The sequence below is a fragment of the Salvelinus fontinalis genome, chromosome 25, assembly GCF_029448725.1.
Source record: "Salvelinus fontinalis isolate EN_2023a chromosome 25, ASM2944872v1, whole genome shotgun sequence".
In the NCBI taxonomy this organism is placed as follows: domain Eukaryota; kingdom Metazoa; phylum Chordata; class Actinopteri; order Salmoniformes; family Salmonidae; genus Salvelinus; species Salvelinus fontinalis.
Genome location: NC_074689.1, coordinates 11,062,901 through 11,082,679, shown reverse-complemented (window position 1 = coordinate 11,082,679; position 19,779 = coordinate 11,062,901). Strand labels below are relative to the sequence as shown.

At 43.4% G+C, this 19,779-nt stretch overlaps 1 protein-coding gene across 7 annotated transcripts in view; it reads left to right on the top strand.

Moving 5' to 3' along the window:
* LOC129822832 (zinc finger protein 438-like) overlaps window positions 1-19,779 on the top strand; it is a 99,872-nt gene that overhangs the window by 45,171 nt on the left and 34,922 nt on the right. For 2 of the 7 annotated variants that reach the window (XM_055881272.1, XM_055881271.1), the window contains one exon: window positions 19,699-19,769. The exons of the other annotated variants lie outside the window; for them this stretch is intronic. The gene's annotated coding sequence lies outside the window, so the exon portion shown is untranslated. The remainder of the gene's footprint in view (window positions 1-19,698; window positions 19,770-19,779) is intronic. 7 annotated transcript variants of the gene reach the window in all.

Genomic DNA, 19,779 nt, shown 5'->3' with positions numbered 1-19,779 from the left:
GCATGTGTTTTAGTGTGGAGAGGGCATGTAAAGCCTTTACAGTGTCTTCAGGATGTATTCACACCCCTTGACTTTTTCCAAATGTTCCTGCTTTACAAAGTCGGATCTACATTAAATCTACATTAAATCCTAACATTTGTAAAAAAATAAAAATAAAAAAAAATTAACCCCCCCTAATATACTGTATCTTGATTACATATGTACTCAACCCCCTGAGTCAATACATGTTCGTCTTTCTGGGTAAGTTTCTAATAGGTTTGCACACCTGGATTGTGTGATATCTTCACACTATTATTTAAAAAAATTCAAGCTCTGTCAAGTTGGTTGTTAATCATTGCTAGACAGCCATTTTCACGACTTGCCATATATTTTCAAGATGATTTAAGTCAAAACTAACTAGGCCACATCTTCAGTGTAGATTTGGCCTTGTATTTTAGGTTATTGTCTTACTAAAAGGTGAATTTGTCTCCCAGTGTCTGTTGGAAGCAGATTGAACCAGGTTTTCCACTAGGATTTTACCTGTGCTTAGCTCTATTGTTTCTTTTTATCATAAACTCCCTAGTCCTTGCCACTGACAAGCATACCCATAACATGATGCAGCCACTCCCATGCTTCAAAATATGAAGAGTGGCACTTTGATGTTTTTTGTTCGATTAGCCCCAAATGTAACGCTTTGTGTTCACGACATAAGTATTTAATTTCTTTGCCAAATCTTTTCAGTTTTACTTTAGTGCCTTATTGCAAGCAGGATACATGTTTTGGAATATATTTTATTCTGTACGGGCTTCTTTCTTTTTAGTATGTCATTTAGGTTAGTATTGTGGAGTAACTACAATGTTAAACTCTAACTATGTCTTTGTGTTAACTCCTGAACTTATTTAGGCATGCAATAACAAAGGAGTTGAACACTTATTGACTCAACACATTTCATCTTTTCATTTTTAATGAATTTGTACAAATTTCTAAAAACATAATTCCACTTTGACATTTTGGGGTATTGTGTGTAGGCTAGTGACAAAAAAAGCTAAATTTATTCAATTTTAAATTCAAGCTGAAAGACAGCAAATTGTGGAAAAAGTCAAGGGGTGTGAATACTTTCTGAAGGCACTGTACGTATAAAGGGCCCCCACCACGATGTAGTTACAACACTTACTAGATTTTTACCCTTCATCTCTGAAAGGTAGGCTTCATGTGTCTACAGAGAGAGAGAAAGCGAGGGAGGGAGGATGGGAGAGCGAGAAGATCTTTATAGCGAGCAGCTAGAGAGATCAACTGAGTACTGAATCACCTTTTATTAATGCAATAAAGGGATAGGACACACACAGCAAAGTGTGTCTGAGCTGATGTGTTGGTCACTGGGAAGGCTGTGTGTTGAGTCTGGCAGCATGTTGGGTCTCTGGGCTGAAGTGATACCATTGTTCCCTCGAGCTCCATGCTCAGGGGGATTAAACAGACTGGTGTGGTCTAGAGTCTAATCTCAGACCTTAATGAGCCAAGGCTTAATCTGCCAGAACAGGACAGAGTAAATAGACACTGCTGCTAAAGTACATCATCAGGACATGTAACATCGGTTAGTTTTGATAGTTGATACTCCAGAATCCATCTATGTTGGCATCATGTCAAGGGAGGGCTTGGATCAGATGCTGTCTGGATACACATTGACTGACTGCCCCAGAGACTGAGATCAGCTTTTTATTCTGTTCTCCGTCCCCACCCTGCTCTCTATCCTAGCCTCAACTCTGTCTTCTCTCGCTATTTTTTTTTCTCTCTCTCTATCCCTCTCTCTCTCTATCCCTCCCTCTCTCTCTATCCCTCCCACTCCGGTTTCTCTTCACCGAGTCTCCTCAGATCCGTGGGGCTTGGAGAGTTGTTATCTCTCCTGAGTCAAGGGTAACCACCACCAGGGTCTCTGTGGGATCAATTTAAAAGGGAAGCGCTTGTCTCTCCTCTCATCCTCCTCTCCTCTCCTGGCCGGGCCCTCCTGGCTGATTGGTTCCGCTCGCCAGGAACACACAGGCTTTTGATCTCTCCCTCGTTAAGTTTTGGGAGCTTGGTGCTCAAAGTCTTGTCTTCATAATCCAACAGGGTTTCTGTTCCACTTTACCGAGTATCTGTGTCTCTGGGTTTGCACCTGTGTGAGATGTTGTTTCAATCTTTTCAACATTTTTTTGTACCATCTTTAGTGAATCTACTGCAGTTTCTCAAAGTAAAAATAAAATGCCTCCCCCTGGTTGACTTCTGTAGGCACTGAGCAGCTTGCTTCTTGACACACAGTAATGCTACTCTGGTTAGAAGTGTCTCGCAGCTCCAATGTATTCACTCATAGTGGATCTGCTTTTCTCCCGTCGGTCACAAAGAGAAGGAAAGGAACGCTGCTGGCACTTGCGAGCAGTCTCTGTCCCTGGCTGAGCAGTTGAACTGTGTCTCTTTTGTAAGACATGAATTACCAGTGACCCTAATGTACGAACAAGTAGAGCGACCTGGGACAGACAGGCTTGTAGGGGGAGAATGCTGGAGGCTTCGCCTGCCCCATCTCACAGGGAATTGGGATGGTGAGTGACTAGTCTGCGTGATTTCACGGTGTTGTGCCTAGCTCAACCATGGCAGGAGGACCCTAAGAGCTCTGGTCAAATGTAGTGGACCATAGGGACAGGTCTGGAATCTGCCAGGGACCTCACAGTACGATATTATCTCGACACTTAGGTGCAGATACGTATTGCGATTTCTCTCGATTCTGTATGTATTGCGATTTGAAGTTCCAAATATATTGCTCACTATATATGTCTGCTGCAGAGAGACAAGGGAGTCATGAGAACTGATCTGTCATGGAAATAAAAGTTCTGAAAACAAATTGGCTCCCTATATAAAAAGATGATGGAGAACAAGCTTCAGGACGAAAAATATTGGCGTTTTGGCTCCGGCACAGTCGACTAGCGCTACCAATTGCTACCTTTTTTATAAATCCATATACAAAAATAATATTGCAACATGTGACTATCTTTTTTTTATTTTCTTCTTCCCATCACTAATTGGTTGCAATTGTGACGCAGCCATGCACTATTCAGTTAGTATGATACGAAATAGGGACACCCTGCCTTCTTTTCTCATATAGCTCTCACACATATGGGACGGGATATGTTATGGGGTGAGTTCTGCTCGCTTTTAGAGAGCCAAGCTGTGCTGGAAAATGCAATGTGAAAATAAAAATATCTGAAAGCCCAGCACAGTACAGCACGGTAGACAGTGTGAGAGGCCTTACTGATATAAGGCCTGTGTGTGTGTATTCTAGGATGTGTTAATATAGGTTTAGAATGGGGGCAGAAGTAGAGAGGAGAGACAGACAGTCAATGTTTGGACAGGAGCCAGCCAGGACCCTCCCACTCGTCTCCAGAGCTGGTCAAAGGGTGTGTGTGTGTGCGTGTGCGTAAGTGTGTGTACGGAAAGTATTAATTAAGTATTAAAGTATTAATTTCAGACCCTTGAGTTTTTCTTTTCTTTTTGTTAGGTTACAGCCTTATTCTAAAATCGATTTATATGTTTTTTTCCCCCTCATCAATTTATACACAATACCCTATAATGAGAAGGCAAAAATAGTGTTTTAGAAATTGTTGCTAATTTTATTTAAAAAAAAAAAATCTGAAATATCACATTTACAGTTGAAGTCGGAAGTTTACATACACTTAGGTTGGAGTCATTAAAACTCGTTTTTCAACCACTCCACAAATGTACTGTTAACAAACTATAGTTTTGGCAAGTTGGTTAGGACATCTACTTTGTGCATGACACAAGTAATTTTTCCAACAATTGTTTACAGACAGATTATTTGATTTATAATTCACTGTATCACACTTCCAGCGGGTCAGAAGTTTACATACACTAAGTTGACTGTGCCTTTAAACAGCTTGGAAAATTCCAGAAAATGATGTCATGGCTTTAGAAGCTTCTGGTAGGCTAATTGGCATAATTTGAGTCAATTGGAGGTGTACCTGTGGATGTATTTCAAGGCCTACCTTCAAACTCAGTGCCTCTTTGCTTGACATCATGGGAAAATCAAAAGAAATCAGACAATAAAATTGCAGACCTCCACAAGTCTGGTTCTTCCTTGGGAGCAATTTCCAAATGCCTGAAGGTACCACGTTCATCTGTACAAACAATAGTACGCAAGTATTAATAGGAAGGAGGCTTGTTCTGTCTCCTAGAGATGAATGTACTTTGGTGCGAAAAGTGCAAATCAATCCCAGAACAACAGCAAAGGACCTTGTGAAGATGCTAGAGGAAACGGGTACAAAAGTGTCTATATCCACAGTAAAACGAGTCCTATATCAACATAACCTGAAAGGCCGCTCAGCAAGGAAGTAGCCACTGCTCCAAAACCGCCATAAAAAAGCCAGACTGCGGTTTGCAACTGCACATGGGCACAAAGATCATACTTTTTGGAGAAATGTCTTCTGGTCTGATGTAACAAAATATAACTGTTTGGCCATAATGACCATCGTTATGTTTGGAGGAAAAAGGGGTAGGCTTGCAGGCTGAAGAACACCATCCCAATCGTGAAGCACGGGGTGGCAGCATCATGTTGTGGGGGTGCTTTGCTGCAGGAGGGACTGGTGCACTTCACAAAATAGATGGCATCATGAGGTAGGAAAATTATGTGGATATATTGAAGCAATATCTCAAGACATCAGTCAGGAAGTTGAAGCTTGGTCGCAAATAGATCTTCCAAATGGACAATGACCGAAAGCATACTTCCAAAGTTGTGGCAAAATGGCTTAAGGACAACAAAGTCAAGGTATTGAAGTGGCCATCACAAAGCCCTGACCTCAATCCTATAGAAAATTTGTGGGCAGAACTGAAAAAGTGTGTGCGAGCAAGGAGGCCTACAAACCTGACTCAGTTACACCAGCACTGTCAGGAGGAATGGGCCAAAATTCACCCAATTTATTGTGGGAAGGTTGTGGAAGGCTATCCAAAACATTTGACCAAAGTTAAATAATTTCAAGGCAATGCTACCAAATACTAATTGAGTGTATATAAACATCTGAGCCACTGGGAATGTGATGAAAGAAAAAATTTGATAAAATCTGAAAGAAATAATTCTCTCTACTTTTTTATTCTGACATTTCACATTCTTAAAATAAAGTGGTAATCCTAACTGACATAAAACAGGGAATTTTTACTAGGATTAAAGGTAAGGAATTGTGAAAAATTTAGTTTAAATGTATTTGGCTAAGGTGTATGCAAACTTGACTTCAACTGTACGTAGTATTCAGACCCTTTACTCAGTAATTTGAAGCACCTTTGGGAGCAATTACAGCCAAGAGCCTTATTAGGTATAACACTACAAGCTTGGCACATCTGGAGTTCCTCCCCAAATACTCTGCAGATCTTCTCAATCTCTGTCAGTTTGATGAAGTAAAAACCCAAACCGGTCCGTGCATCAATACCAGTATATCGCAAAAAACGGTATACCTCCCAGCCCTACTGTGGAGCAGGTTTTCATCAAGGATCTCTCTGTACTTTGCTCCATTCATCTTTACCTCAATACCTACTAGTCTCCCAGTCCCTAATGCTGTGGGGTAGCTTTTCAGCGAGATTATGCCACCACCATTCTTCACCGTAGGGATGGTGCCAGGTTTCCTCCAGATGTGACGCTTGGCATTCAGGCCAGTGAGTTCAATCTTGGTTTCAACAGACCAGAGAATCTCATGGTCTGAGAGTCTTTAGGTGCCTTTTGGCAAACACCAAGCAGGATTTCATGTGCCTTTTACTGAGGAGTGGCTTCCATCTGGCCACTGCCATAAAGGCCTGATTGGTGGAGTGCTGCAGAGGGTTGTCCTTCTGGAGGGTTCTCCCATCTCCACAGAAGAACTCTAGAGCTCTGTCAGAGTGAGCATGGGGTTCTTGGTCACTTCCTTGACCAAGGCCCTTCTCCCCCTGATTGCTCAGTTTGGCCGGGCGGCCAACTTCAAATCAAACTTTATTGGTCACATACACATGGTTAGCAGATGTTAATGTGAGTGTAGTGAAATGCTTGTGCTTCTAGTTCCGACGCTGCAGTAATATTTAACAAGTAATCTAACAAATAAAAAAAACAAATTACTGCATAGTTTCCTAAGAACGTGAAGCGAGGCGACCATCTCTGTCGGCATCATCTTGCTATAACTTTAGGAAGACTCTTGGTGGTTCCAAACTTCTTCCATTTAAGAATGATGCAGCACACTGTGTTCTTGAGGACCTTCAATGCTGCAGACATTTTTTGTACCCTTCCCCAGATTTGTGCCTTGACACAATCCTGTCTCGGCGCACTACGGACAATTCCTTCGACCTCATGGCTTGTTTTTTTTTGCTCTGACATGCACTGTCAACTGTGGGACCTTTATATAGACAGGTGTGTGCCTTTCCAAATCATGTCCAATCAATTGAATTTACCACAAGTGGTCTCCAAGTTCTAGAAACATCTCAAGGATGATCAATGGAAATAGGATGCATCAGAGCTCAATTTCGATTCTCATAGCAAAGTGTCTGAATACTTATGTAAATAAGCTATTTCTATTTTTTTTTTATTAATTAGCTAAACTTTCCTAAAACCTGTTTTCGCTTTGTCTTTGTGGGGTATTGTGTGTAGATTGCTGAGGAATTAGTTTCATTTTATCAATTTTAGAATAAGGCTGTAACTTAACAAAATGTGGAAAAAGTCCAGGGGTCTGAGTACATTCCGAAGGCACTGTATATCTTACCAAGTTTTATTTTCTTCTTTCTTTTATATACACAGGGCTAAACATGTAGGCTAGGTCCTGTAGTACGATTCCAAATGGGGGTGATTGAATGATTGACTACATTCGAACTGTACATTGTGCCACCATGTGAGGCAGCATGACTGCCCGGTACTTTCCAGTTGGATGGGATGAACAACTTTCTTTGTACTACCCATAAGCCAAGGCTTGGCCTACCCTAGCCTTCTCCACACAAAGTTAACAAACTGACTTTAGAGGTGCTTTTAGATGTGAGTCTATTTCATGAAGCACCCTGCCTTGGCAACAATGGAACCCCTTATTATCTCACTGGTGACATAACTGCCGTACTCTAATTAAGCAATAAGCCCCGAGGGGGTGTGGTATATGGCCAATATTATAAACTGGGTGGTTTGCCCCCAATTGACTCTGTACCGGTAACCCCTGTATATCACATTAAATCAAATGTTTTTATATAGCCCTTCTTACATCAGCTGATTTCTCAAAGTGCTGTACAGAAATCCAGCCTAAAACCCCAAACAGCAAGCAATGCAGGTGTAGAAGCACGGTGGCTAGGAAAAACTCCCTAGAAAGGCCGAAACCTAGAGAGGAACCAGGCTATGAGGGGTGGGCAGTCCTCTTCTGGCTGTGCCGGGTGGAGATTATAACAGAACATGGCCAAGATGTTCAAATTTTCATAAATGACCAGCATGGTCAAATAATAGTAATCACAGTGGTTGTCGAGGGTGCAATAGGTCAGCACGACCAGGTGGACTGGGGACAGCATGGAGTCATCATGCCAGGTAGTCCTGAGGCATGTTCCTAGGGCTCAGGTCCTCCGAGAGAGAGAGAATTAAAGAGAACATACTTAAATTCACACAGGACACCGGATAACCGATAAGACAGGAGAAATACTCCAGATGTAACAGACTAACTCTAGCCCCCCGACACATAAACTACTGCAGCATAAATGCTGGAGGCTGAGACAGGAGGGGTCAGGAGACACTGTGGCCCCATCCGATGATACCCCCGGACAGGGCCAAACAGGCAGGATATAACCCCACCCACTTTGCCAAAGCACAGCCCCCCACACCACTAGAGGGATATCTTCAACCACCAACTTACCATCCTGAGACAAGGCCGAGTATAGCCCACAAAGATCTCCGCGACGGCACAACCCAAGAGGGGGCGCCAACCCAGACAGGAGGACCACGTCAGTGACTCAACCCACTCAAGTGATGCACCCCTCCTAGGGATGGCATGAAAGGGCACCAGTAGGCCAGTGACTCAGCCCCTGCAATAGGGTTAGAGGCAGAGAATCCCAGTGGAAAGAGGGGAACCGGCCAGGCAGAGACAGCAAGGGCGGTTCGTTGCTCCAGTGCCTTTCCGTTCACCTTCACACTCCTGGGCCAGACTACACTCAATCATAGGACCTACTGAAGAGATGAGTCTTCAATAAAGACTTAAAGGTTGAGACCGAGTCTGCGTCTCTCATATGGGTAGGATGACCATTCCATAACAATGCAGCTCTATAGGAGAAAGCCCTGCCTCCAGCTGTTTGCTTAGAAATTCTAGGCACAATTTGGAGACCTGCATCTTGTGACCGTAGCGTACGTGTAGGTATGCACGGCAGGACCAGATCGGAAAGATTGATAGGAGCAAGCCCATGTAATGCTTTGTAGATTAGCAGTAAAACCTTGAAATCAGCCCTTGCCTAAACAGGAAGCCAGTGTAGGGAGGCTAGCACTGGAGAAATATGATCAAATGTTTCGGTTCTAGTCAGGATTCTAGCAGCCGTATTTAGCACTAACTGAAGTGTTTGTAGTGCTTTATCCGGGTACCCGGAAAGTAGAGCATTGCAGTAGTCAAACCTAGAAGTGACAAACGCGTGGATAAATTTTTCTCTATCATTTTTGGACAGAAAATGTCAGATTTTTGCAATGTTACGTAGATGGAAAAAAGCTGTCCTTGAAACAGTCTTGATATGTTCGTCAAAAGAGAGATCAGGGTCCAGAGTAACGCTGAGGTCCTTCAGTTTTATTTGAGACGACTGTACAACCATCAAGATTAATTGTCAGATTCAACAGAAGATCTCTTTGTTTCTTTGGACCTAGAACAAGCATCTCTGTTTTGTCCGAGTTTAAAAGTAGAAAGTTTGCAGCCATCCACTTCCTTATGTCTGAAACACAGGCTTCCAGTGAGGGCAATTTTGGGGATTCACCATGTTTCATCAAAATGCACAGTTGTACAGCTGTGTATATAGCCTTGCTTGTTATTTTTCTGCTGCTGTTTAATTATTTGTTAGAAAATAAAACAATTTTTTACTTATTGTTGATTTATAGGCTTGTAAGTAAGCATTTCACTGTAAGTTCTACACCTGTTGTATTTGGCGCATGTGACAAATAAACATTTTATTTGAATATACCACGGCTAAGGGCTGTTCTTAAGCCCAACACAACGCGGAGTGCCTGGATACAGACCTTAGCCATGGTATATTGGCCATATACCACAAACCCCAGAGATGCCTTATTGCTATTATAAACTGGTTACCAACGTAATTAGAGCAGTAAAAATGCATATTTTGTCATACCTGTGGTATACGGTCTGATATATCATGGCTGTCAGCCAACCAGCATTCAGGGCTCAAGCCACCCAGTTTATAATAGGTTTAATAGGTTTAATACCAAGGCATGGAGTGGAGGGGTGTAATTTTCCTGCCCTACCCGGAATGGAGACAGCAGGTTTTCATGTGGTCGAGGTTAATTTTGTGATTCAGTGGTACGATGCAGCTGTATGTGATTTTACAAAAATACACATTGCTCTTTGTTTTTGTCTCCAAGTTTAAGACTTTAGCATGACAGGTGAGGGAAGGGAACTTGGACCACCTGCTGATCGACCATTTTGTTTTATAGTGAAAACAATGACAAGATGAAATGTTCTGTGCTATAGCATAAAACTAACATCAGGGGACTAAGGTCGGACCAAGTTATTCTTTTAATAGCCAGAGACTGTGTGCCAAATGGCACCCCATTCCCTATATTGTACACTTCTTTTGACCAGGGGCTAGGTATAGGGTTCCATTTGGGATGCAGTCAGAGATGGTAAACCAAACAGTTAACCAATATACATTTGTGAGTAAAATGGAACTGAAGTGAAAATGATTTCAGGAGCTTTTAGATGAATTTCATATATAAAACAAAAGGCAACCCGTTTCCTCTGTCACCTCCATCTAAAGAAACATAATATGTTTAATCCATCGCCATTCCCCTGCCCTGCAGCTGAGTTGACGTTGAGTTTATTAAGTAGCAGAACGAGAGGCGTAGCCACGTAGTATGTAGATAGAATGCCATTATGAATAACATACACACACACAAAGCCTCAGCGTAGGCTAATGACATTCAACACCCCCAGGAAAACACACTTGCTCTTTATCTCCCTCTATATCAGGGCATGTATAAACAGCCTGTTTGAGGTAGAAAGCTTGATTCACAAATGTAATAATTTACATTGCAAGGCGGTTACTGGTTACAGTCCTGGCCTGGATGGTGATGGCGGAGGGAGGGAGAGGCCAATGTAAATGCCAGCCCCAGCCTTATGGAGGGAATATGAACCTGATAGCTGCATGGGAGGGTGGGAGGAAAAACAGAATGGAAGTTTGATCTGAAGGTTTATTTGAACATCTTGGTTAGAGGTCGACCGATTATGATTTTTCAACGCCGGTACCGATTATTGGAGGACCAAAAAAGCCGATACCGATTTTAATCGGCTGATTTAAAATAAAATAAAAACATTTTTTAAATGTACATTTATTTGTAATAATGACAACTACAACAATACTGAATGAACACTTATTTTAACTTAATATAATACATCAATAAAATCTATTTAGCCTCAAATAAATAATGAAACATGTTCAATTTGGTTTAAATAATGCAAAAACAAAGTGTTGGAGAAGAAAGTAAAAGTACAATATGTGCCATGTAAGATAGCTAACGTTTAAGTTCCTATTTCTCTCTATACCATTTGTATTTCATTAACCTTTGACTATTGGATGTTCTTATAGGCACTTTAGTATTGCCAGTGTAACAGTATAGCTTCCGTCCCTCTCCTCGCTCCTCCCTGGGCTCGAACCAGGAACACAACGACAACAGCCACCCTCAAAGCAGCGTTACCCATGCAGAGCAAGGGGAATAACTACTCCAAGTCTCAGAGCGAGTGACGTTTGAAACGCTATTAGCGCGCACCCCACTAACTAGCTAGCCATTTCACATCGGTTACACCAGCCTAATCTCGGGAGTTGATAGGCTTGAAGTCATAAACAGCGCTGTGCTTGCGAAGAGCTGCTGGCAAAACGCAGGAAAGTGCTGTTTGAATGAATGCTTACGAGCCTGCTGCTGCCTACCACCGCTCAGTCAGACTGCTCTATCAAATCATAGGCTTAGTTATAACACACAGAAATACGAGCCTTAGGTCATTAATATGGTCGAATCCGGAAACTATCATCTCGAAAACAAGACGTTTATTCTTTCAGTGAAATACGGAACCGTTCCGTGTTTTATCTAAGGGGTGGCATCCATTAGTCTAAATATTCCTGTTACATTGCACAACCTTCAATGTTATGTCATAATTATGTAACATTCTGGCAAATTAGGTGGCCCAAACTGTTGCGTATACACTGACTCTGCTTGCAATGAACGCAAGAGAAGTGACACAATTTCACCTGGTTAATATTGCCTGCTAACCTGGATTTCTTTTAGCTAAATATGCAGGTTTAAAAATATATACTTCTGTGTATTGATTTTAAGATTTTAAGGCATTGATGTTAGTGGTTAGGTACACATTGGAGCAACGATACGCACCGCATCGATTATATGCAACGCAGGACACGCTAGATAAACTAGTAATATCATCAACCATGTGTAGTTAACTAGTGATTATGATTGATTGATTGATTGTTTTTTATAAGATAAGTTTAATGCTAGCTCGCAACTTACCTTGGCTTACTGCATTCGCGTAACAGGCAGTCTCCTCGTGGAGTGCAATGAGAGGCAGGTGGTTAGAGCGTTGGACTAGTTGACTGTAAGGTCGCAAGATTGAATCCCCCGAGCTGACAAGGTGAAAATCTGTCGTTCTGCCCCTGAACGAGGCAGTTAACCCACCGTTCCTAGGCCGTCATTGAATATAAGAATGTGTTCTTAACTGACTTGCCTAGTTAAATAAAGATTAAATAAAGGTGTAAAAAAACAAAACAGATTTACGATTGTTATGAAAGCTTGAAATCGGCCCTAATTAATCGGCCATTACGATTTAATCGGTCGACCTCTAATCTTGGGACATAAAATGTAATGTCATAGAATATATAAACCACCAGTAGCATAACCTTTTACCTCCTTTTGTACATACTGTAGCAACCTTGCGCCACTAACCAATAGCAAAATACACACAGCAGTAGTTTAGTGTGTGAAAATTAGATTAGCTACTTGGGTAGTAGCTATCAGAAGAATGCTCCGGTCAGCCTACAAAGCCTGTGGGGATATTTGGAAAGAATTGTGGTTTAAGAACTGACCCCTTTCACTGCTCCTCAGCACAATGTCTCTCTCACTCACACACACACACACACACACTCTCATGGGCCTATCTGCCAGGGCCAAAGCCTGTTAGCTCCAATTCGTACTGTGTGAGTTGATAATGAGGAGTGTCGGTCAGTTGACTTAAAGCCTCACGGCCCTGGGACTAGCTCTCTCTCTCTCTTTCTTACTTTCTCTCTTCCTTCCTTGCTCTTTTTTCGCCCTCTTTCTCTCTCTCTGGAAAGAACATGCATATTACTCTGCGTTTTTCAAGCACTTTCTGTTATTATTTATTAAAACACACTGTTTTGCAATGAAGGTCTACAGTAGCCTCAGCAGCACTCTGTAGGGTAGCACTACGGTGTAGCCAGAGGATAGCTAGCTTCCGTCCAAATGCAGCTAGCTAGTTTAACCCCTGCTCAAACAGAGGGATGCTATGTTAGCTATGACCAACACTGGAACTCTTCCAAGTCAAGGTAAGCGTTTGGTTTTACAAATGTATTGCCAGCGGGGCCCGCCGGTGTAAGTGCTAAACTGCTTACTGACTGTACACTGTAATGTTACTGCATGATTGTAGTGAGTTTACTAATGCTTTAGTTCTATTAGCTATGTTGACTGACGTTACTTTAGCTAATATGGGGACAACGATGTAGGCTTTGTGTAGCGGTTATGATATAGTTTGGCTTGGAAAGTTTTTTTTTGCCTGGTTACATACAGCTGATGTGTTGTTTATAGAAGTCCACAAGTGAAGGGAAAAGGTGAGAGAAGGAGAGTGCATAGATGCTAGAAGGAATACAACGTGGCTGCTCTGAAAGTGAACTGTGTTTACGCGCGATCAGTGGTGTATTCATTCTACCAATTCTGTTGAAAAATGGAAGCAAACGAAATGGGAATAAACATACAATAGACAAACAGTTGTTTGCAACTGTTGGACTAATGATTACACCCTAGATCAGCTAGATGCAGGCAAGAGTGTGCAAGGCGGTATTGAATGTGTCAGAGTCTGTCACCTCAAATTTTTATCTCGACCTGTGTGCACCTACGTTGTGAACTTTCATTAATAGGCCAGGTTGTTGCAACCTCATGATGTGTTTCGGGGAAATTTGAGGAACATGTAGTAGCCTAAACCTATCGAGGTTACATTGAACTGGGTGAATGGAATATGAATGACAGTCATCCAATATGCTTGAATAAAAATAAGTCCGGGAGTCAACTTGGGCAATACTTCAGGAGATAAAGAACATTGTTCTTTATTTCTCCTGTCACATTATTATGTAGCTTACGGCAGTCCCCAGTCATGTGGTGTTTGTTTACAAGCACACAACGACGAGAGACCAAAGCCTTGTGAGTCACTCACTGTCATGCAGCATGCACCAGGTGATCTACAGTATGGAATTCACAACTAAATGTTTGCCAGCTAGATATCTTACAACGATTAAGTTAACTGTCTTAAATGTGCTAAATTCTCTGCAGTTGTGCAATTGGTTTGCTAATTTAGTAGCTAAACTCAGCAAAAAAAGAAACGTCCTCTCACTGTCAACTGCGTTTATTTTCAGCAAACTATTTTCTGCAAATTTTCAGCAAACTATAGCAAAAATATTTGTATGAACATAACAAGATTCAACAACTGAGACATAAACTGAGCAAGTTCCACAGACATGTGACTAACATAAATGGAATAAGGTGTCCCTGAACTAAGGGGGGGTCAAATTCAAAAGTAACAGTCAGTATCTGGTGTGGCCACCAGCTGCATTAAGTACTGCAGTGCATCTCCTCCTCATGGACTGCACCAGATTTGCCAGTTATTGCTGTGAGATGTTACCTCACTCTTCCACCAAGGCACCTGCTAGTTCCCGGACATTTCTGGGGGGAATGGCCCTAGCCCTCACCCTCCGATCCAACAGGTCCCAAACATGCTCAATGGGATTGAGATGCGGGCGATTCACTGTCCATGGCAGAACACTGACATTCCTGTCTAGCAGGAAATCACACACAGAACAAGCAGTATGGCTGGTGGCATTGTGGCATGCTGGAGGGTCATGTCAGGATGAGCCTGCAGGAAGGGTACCACATGAGGGAGGAGGATGTCTTCCCTGTAACGCACAGCGTTGAGATTGCCTGCAATGACAATAAGCTCAGTCCGTTACAGGATCCTCCACCTCCAAATCGATCCCGCTCCAGAGTACAGGCCTCGGTGTAACGCTCATTCCTTCGATGTTAAACGCGAATCCGACCATCACCCCTTGTGAGACAAAACCGCAACTCATCAGTGAAGAGCACTTTTTGCCAGTCCTGTCTGGTCAAGCGACGGTGGTTTTGTGCCCATAGGCGACATCGTTGCCGGTGATGTTTGGTGAGGACCTGCCTTTACAACAGGCCTACATGCCCTCAGTCCAGCCTCTCGCAGCCTATGGTGGACAGTCCGAGCACTGATGGAAAGATTGTGCGTTCCTGGTGTAACCCGGCAGTTGTTGTTGCCATCCTGTACCTGTCCTGCAGGTGTGATGTTCCAACGTACTGATCCTGTGCAGGTGGTCAAGTGGTCTGCCAGTGCGAGAATGATCTGCTGTCCGTCCTGTCTCCCTGTAGCGCTGTCTTAGGCAACTCACAGTATGGACATTGCAATTTATTGCCCTGGCCACATCTGCAGTCCTCATGCCTCCTTGCAGCATGCCTAAGGCACGTTCACGCAGATGAGCAGGATCCTTTCTGTTGGTGTTTTTCAGAGTCAGTAGAAAGGCCTCTTTAGTGTCCTAAGTTTTCATAACTGTGACCTTAATTGCCTACTGTCTGTAAGCTGTTAGTGTCTTAACGACCGTTCCACAGGTGCTTGTTCATTAATTGTTTATGGTTCATTGAACAAGCATGGGAAACAATGTTTAAACCCTTTATAATGAATATCTATGAAGTTATTTGGATTTTTACGAATTATCTTTGAAAGACAGGGTCCTGAAAAAGGGACATTTATTTTTTTGCGGAGTTTAGTTAGCTTTCTAGCTAAGTGGTTAGCTAGCTTCTTCCAATATCAAGCATTTGCTTGGTAACAGCAGAGAATCCCCGCTGGATCAAGGGCCTTGATGGCTAATATTAGTTTTGTGTGTGCAGCAAACTGAGTAACATTTTGAGTTACTTGTGTAGTTTAGGTCAGAAACTGTACAAAATGTTCTCAATGCGTTAGCATTCTCTATTAGGTTTCTAGTAATTGGCTTGTTAGCATTTTATTAGCATTCTGGTGTGACGATTTTTGGTCTTTGAATGTTAGGCTTTTTTTAACCCCTTTTTCTTAACAATTTCGTGGTATCCAAGTGGTAGTTAGTCTTGTCTCGTCGCAGCAACTCCCGTACGGACTTGGGAGGCGAAGGTCAAGAGCCGTGCGTCCTCCAAACCACGACCCAACCAAGCCGCACTGCTTCTTGACACAGTGCCAAATCAAATATATTTATATAGCCCTTCTTATACCAGCTGATATCTCAAAGTGCTGTACAAAAACCCCAAACAGCAAGCAATGCAGGTGTAGAAGCACGGTGGCTAGGAAAAACTCCCTAGAAAGGCCTAGGAACCTAGGAAGAAACCTACTGAGGAACCAGGCTATGAGGGGTGGGCAGTCCTCTTCTGGCTGTGCCGGGTGGAGATTATAACAGAACATGGCCAAGATGTTCAAATGTTCATAAATGACCAGCATGGTCAAATAATAATAATCACAGCAGTTGTCGAGGGTGCAACAATTCAGCACCTCAGGAGTAAATGTCAGTTGGCTTTTCATAGCCGATCATTAAGAGTATCTCTACCGCTCCTGCTGTCTCTAGAGAGTTGAAAACAGCAGGTCTGGAACAGGTAGCATGTCCGGTGAACAGATCAGGGTTCCATAGCCGCAGGCAGAACAGTTGAAACTGGACCAGCAGCACGGCCAGGTCGACTGGGAACAGCAAGGAGTCATCATGCCAGGTAGTCCTGAGGCATGGTCCTAGGGCTCAGGTCCTCCGAGAGAGAGAGAGCATACTTAAATTCACACAGGACACCGGATAAGACAGGAGAAGTACTCCAGATATAACCGACTGACCCTAGCCCCCCGACACATAGACTACTGCAGCATAAATACTGGAGGCTGAGACAGGAGGGGTCAGGAGACACTGTGGCCCCATCCGATGATACCCCCGGACAGGGCCAAACAGGCAGGATATAACCCCACCCACTTTGCCAAAGCACAGCCCCCACACCACTAGAGGGATATCTTCAACCACCAACTTACCATCCTGAGACAAGGCCGAGTATAGCCCACAAAGATCTCCGCCACGGCACAATCCAAGGGGGGGCGCCAACCCAGACAGGACGATCACGTCAGTGACTCAACCCACTCAAGTGACGCACCCCTCCTAGGGACACCATGGAAGAGCACCAGTAAGCCAGTGACTCAGCCCCTGTAATAGGGTTAGAGGCAGAGAATCCCAGTGGAGAGAGGGGAACCGGCCAGACAGAGACAGCAAGGGCGGTTCGTTGCTCCAGAGCCTTTCCGTTCACCTTCACACTCCTGGGCCAGACTACACTCAATCATATGACCCACTGAAGAGATGAGTCTTCAGTAAAGACTTAAAGGTTGAGACCGAGTCTGCATCTCTCACATGGGTAGGCAGACCATTCCATAAAAATTTAGCTCTATAGGAGAAAGACCTGCCTCCAGCTGTTTGCTTAGAAATTCTAGGGACAATTAGGAGGCCTGCGTCTTGTGACCGTACCGTACGTGTAGGTATGTACGGCAGGACCAAATCGGAAAGATAGGTAGGAGCAAACCCATGTAATGCTTTGTAGGTTAGCAGTAAAACCTTGAAATCAGCCCTTGCCTAAACAGGAAGCCAGTGTAGGGAGGCTAGCACTGGAGTAATGTGATCAAATTTTGGGGTTCTAGTCAGGATTCTAGCAGCTGTATTTAGCACTAACTGAAGTTTATTTAGCGCTTTATCCAGGTAGCCAGAAAGTAGAGCATTGCAGTAGTCTAACCTAGAAGTAACAAAAGCATGGATACATTTTTTTGCATCATTTTTGGACAGAAAATGTCAGATTTTTGCAATGTTATGTAGATGGAAAAAAGCTGTCCTTGAAACAGTCTTGATATGTTCGTCAAAAGAGAGATCAGGGTCCAGAGTAACGCCGAGGTCCTTCACAGTTTTATTTGAGACGACTGTACAACCATCAAAATTAATTGTCAGATCCAACAGAAGATCTCTTTGTTTCTTGGGACCTAGAACAAGCTTTTCTGTTTTGTCCGAGTTTAAAAGTAGAAAGTTTGCAGCCATACACTTCCTTATGTCGGGAAAAACGGGCTTCTAGCAAGGGCAATTTTGGGGCTTCACCATGTTTCATTGAAATGTACAGCTGTGTGTCATCCGCATAGCAGTGAAAGTTAACCTTATGTTTTTGAATGACATCCCCAAGGGGTAAAATATATAGTGAAAACAATAGTGGTCCTAAAACGGAACCTTGAGGAACAACGAAATGTACAGTAAATTTGTCAGAGGACAAACCATTCACAGAGACAAACTGATATCTGTCCGACAGATAAGATCTAAACCAGGCCATAACTTGTCCGTGTAGACCAATTTGGGTTTCCAATCTCTCTAAAAGAATGCGGTGATCGATGGTATCAAAAGCAGCAATAAGGTCTAGGAGCACGAGGACAGATGCAGAGCCTCGGTCTGACGCCATTAAAAGGTCATTTACCACCTTCACAAGTGCAGTCTCAGTGCTATGATGGGGTCTAAAACCAGTCTGAAGCATTTCATATACATTGTTTCTCTTCAGCAATTCAGTGAGTTGCTGCGCAACAGCTTTTTCAAAAAAAATTGAGAGGAATGGAATATTCGATATAGGTCGATTAGTTTTTTTATTTTCCTGTTTGTGGGTGAGTCCCAGAAAGAGGGCCAATTATCTACAAATTCTATCTTTTGGGAGGGGCAGAAAACAGTTTTCAACCAGCGATTGAGTTGTGAGACTGCTGTAGAGCTCATCACTCCCCCTAACTGGGAGGGGGCCAGAGACAATTACTCGATGCCGACACATCTTTCTAGCTGATTTACACGCTGAAGCTATGTTGCGTTTGATGACCTCTGACTGTTTCATCCTAACATCGTTGGTGCCGACATGGATAACAATATCTCTATACTATCTACACTCGCCAGTTTTAGCTTCAGCCAGCACCATCTTCAGATTAGCCTTAACGTCGGTAGCCCTGCCCCCTGATAAACAGTGTATGATCGCTGGATGATTCGTTTTAAGTCTAATACTGCGGCTAATGGATTCGCCAATGACTAGGGTTTTCAATTTGTCAGAGCTAATGGTGGGAAGCTTCGGCGTCTCAGACCCCGTAACGGGAGGAGTAGAGACCAGAGAAGGCTCGGCCTCAGACCCCGACTCGCTGCTTAATGGGGGAAACCGGTTGAAAGTTTCTGTCGGCTGAATGAGCGACACCGGTTCCTACAGCATTTCCCTCCAGAAGCCATGAGAAAGTTGTCCGGCTGCCCTAGTTTGACCGTGCGAGGGGATTTGTACTAACGTTACTATCTGTACTTACGGCACAGACGCTGTTTCATCCTTTCCTACACTGAAATTACCCTTGACTAACGATTGCGTCTGAAGCTGGCCTTGCAGCAGAGCTATCCTCGCCGTAAGGCGATCGTTCTCCTGTATATTATGAGTACAGCGACTGCAATTAGAAGGCATCATGTTAATGTTACTACTTAGCTTCGGCTGTTGGAAGTCCTGACGAACCATGTCCAGATAAAGCGTCCAGACTGGAAAAAGTTGAATGAAAAAAGGTTGAGTGAGGGGGAAAAACTAAAAATATAAACGGTAAATTAAAAAGTAAAAACTGTAAAGTTGTCAGGTAGCAAAGTAAGGTTGGCAACAAAATGCACAGCAACACGTAAACAAGTCTGCAAGTTGTGACCGGAAATCAATCACTGGTGGGTGCCCACTTAACCTAGAAGCCAGCCACACCAATGTGTCGGAGGAAACACCATACACCTGGCGAATGTGTCAGCGTGCATGCGCTCGGTCCGCCAAAGGAGTCGCTAGAGCGTGATGGGACAAGGATATCCCTGCCGGCCAAACCCTCCCCTAACCCGGACGACGCTGGGCCAATTGTGCGTCGCCCCATGGGTCTCCCGGTTGCGGCCGGCTGCGACAGAGCCTGGACTCGTACCAGGATCTCTAGTGGCACAGCTAGCACTATAATGTAGTGCCTTAGACCACTGCGCCACTCGGGGGGCCCTGAAAATGTATTTTTAAAATAAATACCTGCAGTCAACTTGTGCACTAGGTAATAGATACAGAAGATTGTGTTCATCATTTTGCCCGTTAGATAATTGTTCATTATGAAGTTTACCGGTACTATTTTCCCAAAACAGAGGTTTGAACCAGCTACATGTGTTTGTTTACGAAGAAGCACAACGAGGGAGCTTCGTGGGATCTTCGTGAGGTGAGTCACT